The sequence below is a fragment of the Cupressus sempervirens genome, chromosome 9 (assembly GCF_028749045.1).
Source record: "Cupressus sempervirens isolate cs-2001-9-10 chromosome 9, ASM2874904v1, whole genome shotgun sequence".
NCBI classification, from domain to species: domain Eukaryota; kingdom Viridiplantae; phylum Streptophyta; class Pinopsida; order Cupressales; family Cupressaceae; genus Cupressus; species Cupressus sempervirens.
Window position 1 is genome coordinate 448770139 of NC_143126.1, and position 12363 is coordinate 448782501.

Below are 12363 nucleotides of genomic sequence, written 5' to 3' on the forward strand. Positions count from 1 at the left end.
CACTATTCTCATTTAGTGGTCGCAACAAATATCAAATTAGAAAGACACAAACAAAGACCCATCATTAAGGTATCATACACAGTTTCAATGGAAGAGCATGAGGCAATCATATATTCATTGAAAAATAGAGAGGATGCAAATGGTATAGTAGGTTAAATCAAATTTATACACATGTAAGCTTCTTCTTTTTATCGTGCTCTTCTTATTTGTACTTGTATAATAAATGTATGTACATGTTGTCAATAATATTAATTTATGTACTTCTTATTTAGGTGTCAAGTACAACTTATGAAAATTTTGATGATCTCATGGATGACATAAAAATCTTGTGTAATTACACATGGTGAGTGTACATTAAACATATTTTAAATTATATACATAACACTTATAAAATTATGTTTTTACTAACATTTCAATAAATTCATTTTTTATGTTGTAGGACCTTATTTGAAGAAATGTGGTAATCCAATTTTTGTATTTGAATTGAATGTTGATGTAAACATTTAAAAACATGAGTTCACTTGTATTTATGTCCTTCATATCATTTTAAATATATAAGTTTACTTGATTTAAATATATGAGTTCACTTCTACTTGAAAGTTATTAATGTGCCCAATATTATTCTTTGTCAATTTTTAATGACCTCTTATATGTTATCTATTAATTTTTCATTCTAGCATCTATAAAATGTGTTGTACAAACATAATAACATGGTGTAATGTATGATAACATTCAATCTAACTAAGATTCAATCAAACATGATCTAACATAACAATATAAATTCCATATACTAATGTGATAACAAGTCTTAAAAATATAACATGGTCTAATGTATGATAACATGATAATAAGTCATAAAATATAATATCTAGATAAGTGTCCTAATACAAGGTCTATCATAATAAATAAAATGTGCCATAAAAATACAATGTACAGGTGTCCTTGTAACAAGTCCTAACATGAAAATATAAGACATGAAACTATAAATCAAGAAAATATAATCTATCTCATTTACAATCATCCTCACTCCACATGAAGAGGACTCGAATAGATCATCATGTGTGGCATCATGTGCAACATCCTGTGCAAAATCCTATCCACCCTCCTATACATTTTTTTAAAAAGTAATATGAGAATACAAAATTTGCATTTTTAGTTGAAATAATTTACATAATTTGGTTCACAAAAAATTAAATAATGAACCTGTTTAAAATTTTACCGTGTGATCATGGTCTCCCTTAGTGATAGGAGTAGGTGCACTATCATGGCCATCAAGTGTGGCAGTGGTCAAGTCCTACAAAAGAATACATAAATTATAAAAATTTGATAAAGATCATAGTATAAAATAAATGTACATGGAAATGACACAATACTGACCTTAAAGGACGATGTGCATAGCTCCATATGGCTTAGCCCTACACTTCCATCCACACTCATGGTGACATCCTCCTAAGAATCATAAATATATATAAACCTTGAGTAAAAATTGTATGTACATAAATTATAAAGTACATAAACTAGAAAGTATGTATAATTTACACTAAAAATTTATGAAATAAAAGCATATATATTGTACCTGAGTACTAGCCACTATCACAGATGGGTCTAGACATGTGATTGTAGTATGATAATCACATGCTCCAATGGCCTACAATTTCAATAAATAGAGATAAATGAAAGTTGTAGACATAAGTTAGTAAGCATGTATGTATATAAATAGTAGAATCAATCATGAAAAAGTTCATATAGTTGGTATTTGAGGCTAAGCCTCACTAGTGGATGCACTGCCTAACTCTGTACTAGATGGGAAACCCTATAAAATTAGGCAAAAGAAAATATGAGCACATGTTATGATTTATTCGAGTTCCAACATTGTTTTTAAAGTGTAGTTCAATGTATCTAAATTTTAAAGTTCATACTAAATAAGGGATGCCAACACATGTCTATCTCAAAAAAAGTCTACACTGAGGCCTGGGAGGAACAATAGCATCCATACTCTATTCATCAAATCAGCATGTTATTATCCATGAACCAAAGTTGTTGGTAATTTAATAAGAATGTACATTAAAAAAAATGATTTTCTTGAAAATTTCACACAATAGTTTTTTTTAGGTTGACTCACGCTGGTGGATGGACTAACAACTATAGAACTACCTAAATTTGTAATAAGTGACAATCCCTACAAGATCAAACAAAAATAATACATTAGAACATGTTATTAAATTTTAGTTTCAATGTACATTATTTTAAGTGTAATTCAACATATATCTAATTCAAAGTGCATACCCTATAAGGTCTTGAAAAAGGCTATACTGAGGCCTAGGAGGAACCCTATCATCCATCATATGTTCATGAAATCAACATTTGGATCAATTTGGGGTCCTCTATATATATACCCACAACTCGTACAAATGCTTCCAATGAAAGAAATATCCCTCGCATGTGCCCACTGCTCTAATAAATTTCTTGAAAGGGCACTTAGCAAACTAAGAGCATACAACTCTACTCAATGATGTGCATGCGTATTAACAACTAGCATACAAAAAGGAACAAGAGGCTAGGGCACTAAAAATTCCTAATATTATCACTAAGCTTTTCCCTAGGCCTATTTTGAGGCATCCCTCCACCAATGCCCTGAAATGCTTTTATGTCAAAATAATTGAGTTTTAAACCCAATTCAAACTCTACCCATAATATCCTAATAAAGTGCATGGGCACCTCATGATTAGTGTGTGGTGGCTCATCAAATATCATACACCATTGCTCCAAGAAATTCTCATATATCTATGGGTGTCACACCATCTAATAGATACATGGGGCTTCTTTTCACTAATGTTTTCACCAATCTTCTTGCTCACAAAAATATATTTTTTAATAATTTTTGGATATTTTCAATTCATTGACCTCTTTATAAGAAAGGCTTTTAGAATAAAATGTCTGCATGGATTGCCTCCATGAACAAAAACTATCTATCTCAACATTCAAGTTGTGAACAAAGTCTACAATACATTGCATATTATCTACAAGGAAAAGTAGTTGGAGGAGGATTTAGATCATGCCTCAAAATATCAATGTCTCACATGAGAGCATGCATACTATGCCTCATGCTCTCTTGTAGCTCTTTAGGTGTAGGGTTATTTTTAGGATTAGGATAAAGGTTTGGGATTATGCATTAGTTGGGGTTCAATTATGGTGCACATATTAGAGTTTATGGTATTGTGGCTCTAGTTAGGATTGGATTAAACGGTTAGGTTCAAATTGGGATAAAGTTAATTCATCTTTAAATCCAAAACATAAATATAATTACATCTTTAAAACCATTTGAACATCTAATATGTCTTTAATTACAAATGTATCACAAAGGGGAGGAGATAGATTAAACTATAATTAACAATAATTAAATGAGCATCTAAAACATAAATTTAAATGAACATCTTTGAAATAAAAATTAAATGCACATGTCTAAATACCAAAAAAGGGAGGAGAAAGAGAGGAGAGAGAAAGAGGAAGCAAGGAGAGAGCATATAAAGTTCATTTGTCATAGGTTTATTCTAATTTGAAAAATGGGAAGCTATTGTATATGCAAAACAAAAGGATTCAGTACTTGTTATGAGTTACATAGATAGATCTCTTTATGAAAGACATAAAGGTGAATAAATTTAAGTCATAACCATTCCTTACACAAATGTGTGTGTGTGTGTGTGTGTGTGTGTGTGTGTATTTATATGTATATATATGTATATACATATATATACATATATGTATATAGATGTATATATATATGTATATATACATTTATATATATATGTATATATGTATATATATATACATATATATACATACCTATATATGTATATGTGTATATGTATGTATGTATATACATACATACATATGTACATATATATAATGCAATCTCTTAACACCTATCATCACTAATATCCCAAACATAGGTTCTAACAAAGGCCAATAAATTCTAAAAGACTAAATAAATCTAATTAGACTAGGTGATAATGAATACACTAGTCCTAAGACTCAAGGAAGAAATATTTTTATCAATTTATATAGTATGTATTGAAAGGTACATATTAGTACCAACACATGCTAACAAATTTTAGAAGACTAAAGTGTGTTCTACTTAGAGTAAAGAATATTGTGGCCTAGACTTAAGATCACATTATGAGTACATAATTCTCTTAAACATTAGAAAACTCATCAAATCTTCAAATAAACATTTTGGTCACTATAAAGTTATCTTTATCAAACTAATAAATCAAAGTGAGAGATTCTCTAGGTTTATAAATGAAAGCGATGATGGTGATGGAAATTTTAAAAGGAAAGAGAGGAGAGAGAAAGCATCCAAGGGAGGGGAGAGAAAGAGAGAGGCAGGAGAGAGAAAGGGAGGAGCTCCAGGACGAGAGTCTGATGAACATGATTTTTTATATTTTTTGGTTTTTGAATTTTAGGATTTTAAAATTTAGATTTTTTGCATGATGATATTTTTTAATTGTTTTACCTAATTTGTTAATGGTTTTTTGCTTCTATTGTTTTACCTAATGCTAATGTTTTTGTTTTCTATCTAAATTCTATGTTTTTTGTAATATACCTATAGTTTATATATTCAATTATCAATTGAAATCATAGTTTATGTTTTTAAGTATTAGTTGAACTTTAATTTACATTTTGTAGACACTTAAAATTGTCCTAAACACTATATTAATTTACTAATATTTTCCTTGACTCTATAATTGATTATTTATTAATTAATTATACTTATCATATTCTTCTACTCATTTAATTAAATAGGTTCACTTCCCTAATGTATTTAAATTTAATTTGAATACTCCACCCTAATGTGTTAAATTTATTTAATGCATAATGCTCCATAAAACCCCTTTTAAATAAATTCCAATTTATTTAATTTCCCTCCACTTTATTAAATTATAATCCTATGATTAAATTAAATCCTATTTGATTTAATCCTAATACCACCTAAAGCCTAGCCTACCAACCATCACTCTCATCCTTCTAAGCCTACCCACTACTTAATCCCACTTTATTATCCTAAATACCCTCTTAAACACCTTTTAGCGCCTAAGTGGTTTCTCACACACGTTGAGTAACTCAAAGCCCAAGAAGCCCCCCTTTTATTAATTCCTCCAAAAATCCTCTTACACTCTTACAAACTTGTTCCCCTTTCCTTTCTCCAAGATTGTTCACACGTGCAAGCACACCTTGAGTCATCTTAATCACAAAAAGACTTATGTTGACCTTTGCATGGCTTGACCCCTTAGCCCATGTGTCTCCCTTGTGGCACCTATATGGATGCCACATAGATGCCACCTCCTCAAGGCCTCTCACAAGCCTATAAATAGAGCTCTTGTCTCAAGCATTCTTAATCTCCTCTGTATGCATTGTTATCATGATAGTTTATGCTTAGAGCTTCTTAGAGATTTTCATTCATTCTTGCTAACTCTTTGGTAGTTGTTTTAGAATTCATTTCTTGCATTGATATTTTAAAAAAAATTCATGCATTCATCTCCATTTCCTACAATTTTTTAAGAATGGCTTCTTCCATAGCCTCCTCTTGAAGCATTTCTCACTCATCTAGCATAGGTTCATACCTCATTTTTATACTTCCATCATCATGGGATTCAATCATAGTTGTGTTTGAGGAGAGCACATCTACATTCCTCACTATTGAGTACACCAACAAGGCCTCTTGTGGGTGCCCTTGTTGAGTTGCTCTGAGGTTGCATGGGAACTCTTATCCTTCGGTTGCATTAGTTTTTAAACTCAAGTAGATTAGTTGTATTTTGATTTTACTTGAATCTTGATATACATGTACAACTAATATTTTCTTGTTTACTTGTGCTCCTAATATATTAGGTTTTCACGTATATATTTTGACACGCTCGTTGTGTAATGCCCTGCCAAGGGATCCAAAAGAACTAACCTAAAGTTTTACTAAGTTTTGCAAACATTATTTTTTAAAGAATAACATGTACAACAATCATAAAGTTGCAGAAGCAATAACATACATTCATACACAAGCAAACATAACATATTACATTCCTTAAGGATCCCAAGATGTTGAGTCACATTTAAATTTAAATAATACTAAGACCAATAAATAACGTATCCACATAAAAGAATAACTAAAAGTCCAATCCATTTAAATAATATACATTTGTTCCAAATGCCACTTGGTAAAAAATTCAGAATGCACAATCATCCATTGTACATGTCACAAGGTATGAAGGCTAAAAGAATATACATTTATAAAATAGATTGGATCATCATTTTTGGATTCATGAAACAAAGTACAATACAATAAGTAGAATCATCCATCATATAGATATAGCCATCCATCATAATACACAAACATAGAATGAAAGGAAATGTAGAACAAGGAACTCTAGTCATGGCATCTACAAATGGATCTCAATGTTAAAAGTAAAAAGCACTACCACTCGACCTCATGGTAACCCACAAAGGTCTACTCCCACCATGCTGAGGAGATAGTTTCAAGTCCCAAAAATGATATTAATCCTACAAATTAGAAGTAATAGCTAGGTCAAGGAAAACCCTGAAAGTAATCGAACTCAAAGGTTCCAAGATAAGTTGGCATCCAAACCTAGAGGCAAACAAAGACATGTAGGAAATCTATACTGCCAGTGGGCAAGTATCATTGCATGAACCAACTCTAGGGTTACCCAACTAGTCTTTTAATCCTTTGGGCCCCTGGTGACTCTATGCAGCACTAGTATCCTTTCATACTAACAAGGCATACCAATGATGCATGGTCACAACCAAGCATCCTCTCTACTCCCATCCTAGTCTGTACTAGCACTCAAGGCATGGGTGAGGAAAGAAAAAGACTCTTATTAGGTTCATTTTACTCTCATTTACTATAGTGTTTTCACTGATTAACTACTTACAATGGATTACCCGCTAGCCTCTTTAGGGCCTCAGCCTCCATTGCAAGCTACTTCCCAACTTAACATACAGATTACCTACCCTAGGCTCATAAAAGTACAAATCAAAGAATCACAATTTTCACTTCAGCCCTATATAAGTGACTGAAAAGCATCAAAAGACAATTCATAATAACACCTCAATCCTTTACAAGCAACTAGAAAGCATCCCAAAAATAACTGATCAAAGACTTAAAGGTTAAGTCAATTATGTCATACCATTCATCTCATTATCAAATAAGAACACTAAAAGAGATAACGAACAATAGATCCAAACTCATCATAGAGCATACTAGACACATTACCATGGTTGAGTTTAAAAGACCAAGATCAAATCATCATCATGACATCTCAAACACAGAACTCCCAAGCCTCTAGTAAACATCATAAGATTGGTCAACACTCTAGTCAACCCAAACCCCAAAACATAAGACAACATACAAATAATAGTGTAGTTTCATAATTTTGTTTGATTTGAAGACATGCGGTCTAAATTAATAGTAAGGTTTAAATTTTTGTTTCAATGTAAGTTCTCGAGTAGATGAGATTTATAGTTTACCCTTACAACTTAACCCATTCTCATATTTGAACATAATGCACAATTGCCCTTATCTTACGAAAATTTCAAGGATTACAACTAAATATTCTAAAATAATTTAAAGACAATTATTTATTAAATTATTAAAATAATAATTATTGATTATCTAATAAAATAATTATAATTTTATTAAAAATCAAAATCATTAATAATAATAAAATAAATAAATTTAAACTTTATTAGATAATAACCATGATTAATTAAACTTAATTAAATTAATTAATAATTATTTTTTAAAAACTATATTACTAACTTATTAATCATTAATTAATTAATTAATTACAAATTTTATTAATAAACAATAATTAAATTTAATAAAAAAATTAATTAATAATAATAAACAATTTTTTTTAAATGCGTAATGTACAACATTTTAGGCTCATTGGTCGGCCATTAAAGGTTGTCGTGCGGCCATAGATGGGACTACTGCCATAGGCAGTAATATTGTTACTGCTACTACGTGTAGCAGTACATCTGCGCACGTGCAAACCTCTTAAAGGCCATAAGTGGGGGGGGGGGGGGGGGGGGATAAAGGGAGGTAGAGGTTTGGTGGCCTCGCCTCATCTCCAATTTTTTTGATTTAATCTTATATATATATATATATATATATATATATATATATAATTTTTTAAAACCAAATCCCTCCCAATTTATTTATTTTTTAATATATATTTTTTTATAAACATTGCAACCAGTCAAATATTCAATCTAAAATTGATTTCTTTTCAAAACTAACTCTACTTAAATAACATCTATTTGATTCATAGAATGAGGGTTTCCTAATTTTCAATCCTCGTATACAAAAGAATTCAATATGAATACCAATAAATTCAAAATAAAAGATTGAAAGATTCATCACAAACGAAATTTGGAAAAACAATTCAACAAACACGATGTAGACAAGAATTTTGAAGAAACATAATTCATTGGGTGAATAAAACATGAGGCTCTATCTGGTTCTGATGTTAATATGCAACCACCTGAAGATTGTGAGAGAATTCTCTTTTCTCTCAAAACTTTCTCTCTAAAAATCTCTTATCCAAAAATCCTAGTCCCTACAAAAAGAACTCTCAATCTCTGATATGGAGTTCTACCCTAAATTTGGGGCACTTATTGTCCAATCACACGAGGAAACTCGTTGATCACAATCTTTTAACTCTTTATTTACTTTTTTTAATATTCATGCCCACTTTTTGAAATTTAAAATATCTTTAATAAATTAATTTCTCTTTCACTCATCAATTAATTTTTGAAGCATTTTTGATAAAATATTTATTAATTTAAGTAATAATAATTAACATTTATTTAAAAATGATCTCCTAAATATTTTATTATTAAATTAAATAATATTATTACGCTCTAAAATTGGAACTATAATTTTCTCTTTAAATTTAATTCTTTTTATTTAATTAATTTCACAATTAATTAAATATAATTAAATATTTAAATTATCTTCATAATTTTCCATTCAATTAAATCATTAAATATTCTTTTAATTTGACTTAATTAATAGAAAAATCACCAAAGACCTAAAAGATGAAATATGAAATCCCATCATAAAATACCACATACAAGATCAAACTCAAGGGTTATAATCATGAATTTACATCATATGACAAATTTGGAAGGGTAATCATCTAAAATACTTGTCTTAATTTCTAGGACAATTGGTTTTAAGGTTAGGATTTGGACTCAAGAATTTATCTCCCCTATCTTACCATTGAGATATTGTGATAGGGTACACTCATCCTGGCAATTCAGAGAAGTTGATATTCGGTACCTATAATCTGCATAAATCCATTCATGTACAAACACATATGTTCTAAATTAAATAGACAATGGCAGGAAGTAGTACATCGTGTAGATCCCAACTAGCAAGTGACTACGACTCCCTTCCTTAACCACATTAGAAATGTCATACATAAAGAAAACATACACGCGCACCAAACACATGCAAGTATGGGGTAAGTATCCAAAGAAAGCACATACAAATAATCCATCTAACATCGTCAAATAATTGAAATCACTATAATTAATCATCATCAAAGTATTATCATGCATACATGAAGTAACTAGTACCAAAGTAGTCTCATCATAAAATCAACTGAGTATGAAAACAATATCCAATAATCTAGAAAATAATGCTACTAATCATCAAGCATAAACATAAACATAAACATTTTAGAAAAAACAAAAATAAATCTTGTTTTAAGTCCAATTATTCAAGTTGTCCACGTCAATTCTACATCACTTCTTTACCATTTCATCACCATCATGCATCTCGTCTTAATCACCTTCTTAATCATTCAAATCATTCCTCAAAACCTTAATCATCTCCAACCATCCTAATCATTACTTCATCTTATTCATCCTATTCATGATTTATATCCACATCAAGATCCAACTCCCTCATTCAATAATTCATTCTCATGATTCTTAATCCAATCCCTTGTCAAATTCATTCCTTTCTAATCAATTCCTAATTCAATCTATTTGCATCTTCATCCAAAGTCAATCTTTCTAATTTCATCTATTCAAATCTTCCTCTAATTTAATTTTTCAAAAAAATCTTCTACTTTGGACATAGGAGCACCATCATAAACCTTGGACTTTAATCCTAGCTATCTTGATTGACTCAAATCAATATCATCAATCATCTTTCTCCTTTGTCAAGATTCAATCCAATCTTTAGGAAGAAATATTTATGCAACGTGTGATATTAGACCTTCATCCTTAAGAAAACTTATCATAGTTGTTCTCTCTCACTTGGGATCATTTTTCCATTGCCAAGTATTGATCCATCTATTGTATATCCTATTCCAACTTGGGATCATTTGTCCATCTCCAAGTGGAAGAAGATATCATCATCCAAATCGAACATCCAATTGTTTGCAATATCATAAGGTCTTTATCTACATCAAGGCTATCTCAAACCTTAATCGAATATCAAATCAAATCAATATCAAGTCAAAATCAAATTTTAAAAAATTCCAAAATTGATCCTAGCCCTAAGGTCATATTTCATCCATCATTAAATCTTTCATCACTCTTCATCTAAGCTCCATGGATAAGAATTGGCTTAACCCAATGGTTGAAGATCTTCAAAGGCAACCTGGAGTTATACCTCCCATTCAACCTACGTACCAAATCAATCCTCAAAATTGTATGTCCAATCATAATCCATCTCACATTCCTTATTCTTCTATCTTTGACAAGGGAAATCCACCTCATTATCATTCATCCACATATGATTCCAGTCATAGCCTACATAATTCCTCAAACATAAATGCCATTTCTAAAGAAATTTAGGAACTCAAGAATTCTATCTTGAGCCTAGCAAATCAAACCAAAAATCTACTTTCCAAAACATATGTCCTCTTCCCCCATGTTTCCAAGTCCATAATATTCATGTCCCATTCAACCCGAATCCTCCTTGTAATTCCCTATACTTTGAGCTTAATGTCCAAAACCATCATCATGATCTGCTACCTAGCTCTCAATCACCACACAATCCTAATCCTCCAAAATCAACAACCTTGTAATATGTCTTTGTCCCACAATCATTAGCAAAAAGCTTGTCTAAATACAAAACTAAAAATAAAGTGATCCAATCACCCAAAGTCATACACCCAATGCCATGTCAAGAAATTGATCCAAAGCATGCCATTATGGATTCCTCTTCTCCTCTAGATCCAAGCAATTCCCCATCCCATAATCCCATTTTCCCTCAAAATCTATTTATCCCTCTTAAGCCATCTCATTATCCCCTTCCTAATCAAGATCAAGATATTACCTCTATTTCACCCATTATTGCTTCCCCTCCATCTCATGAGTTAGCATCCATTGATCCTCCATTTCATGAAGATTTTCCTTCCACTTCATCCACTATGATTCCTCCATTTCAAGATCGAATCATTCCATCTCATGGTTCTATTACCTCCACTCTATTATATGATCCTATTCTACCTCATACTCCAATCATTCCAGTACATGATCCTCTTATAAGTCAAGATCAAAGTAACCCTTCCTTTTTGTTTCATGATCCCAATCCATCTCATGATCCTACTATCCCCCATGATTTCTCTCACGATACCAATCCTCCACAAGATCTTATCACACCTATCCAATCCACTCATGAACCCCATATACATGGACTCGCATCTTGTATTGAAAATGATAAGTATCCCATTGAAGAAAGAATATCTCAAGATGTTGGTATGCCTTCCACTCCTTCCAAATTTAAAATTTCTCCATCCAAACCTAAATATTCCCATCATCCATATTCCAAGTCCATTTTGGGCCCTTATATCCATATTCTCATTCTTTCCTCATTTTCATCCATTTTGGGTCCTTATGTTCCAAAGAAAAAAGCTCCATCCCTTCCATCCATTTTGGGTCCTTACATACATACTTCCACAATATCCAATTCTTCCACTTCATCCCCTCATGCTCCTAATAAAGATCAACAAAGGCACACCTCCTTGAATTCCTTCCAGTGTTCACCATCCATAATTTCATCTATAATCTCTCCATACCATTTATCCGTATACACCAATATCATGGTCAATGGAAGCAAATTGGATGCCAAAGATAAAGTGAATCAAGTCAAAAATCTGCAAGAATCCAAGGATCAACATGTCCCCTCTCAAAGACATGTTCAAGAAAAGAAAAAAATGATCCAAAAGAAAGAAAAATCAAAGGCCACAAGGGTGAAAATAAAAAAAATCAAAAACCACATGGATTCTAAAGCTACTTAATGAAGCAATTATTCTCAAAGAAAAATTCAAAATG

General features: G+C 31.2%; 1 long non-coding RNA gene across 1 annotated transcript; it reads right to left on the minus strand.

The window, feature by feature from the left end:
- Window positions 1–917: 917 nt before the first annotated feature.
- On the minus strand, window positions 918–1650 carry LOC149539242 (uncharacterized). Its single transcript, XR_016355886.1, has 4 exons — window positions 1577–1650; window positions 1378–1449; window positions 1220–1294; window positions 918–1105 (listed from the first exon to the last, which is right to left on the minus strand). It is a non-coding gene; the product is annotated as an uncharacterized LOC149539242 (long non-coding RNA).
- Between the last annotated feature and the right edge of the window lie 10713 nt (window positions 1651–12363).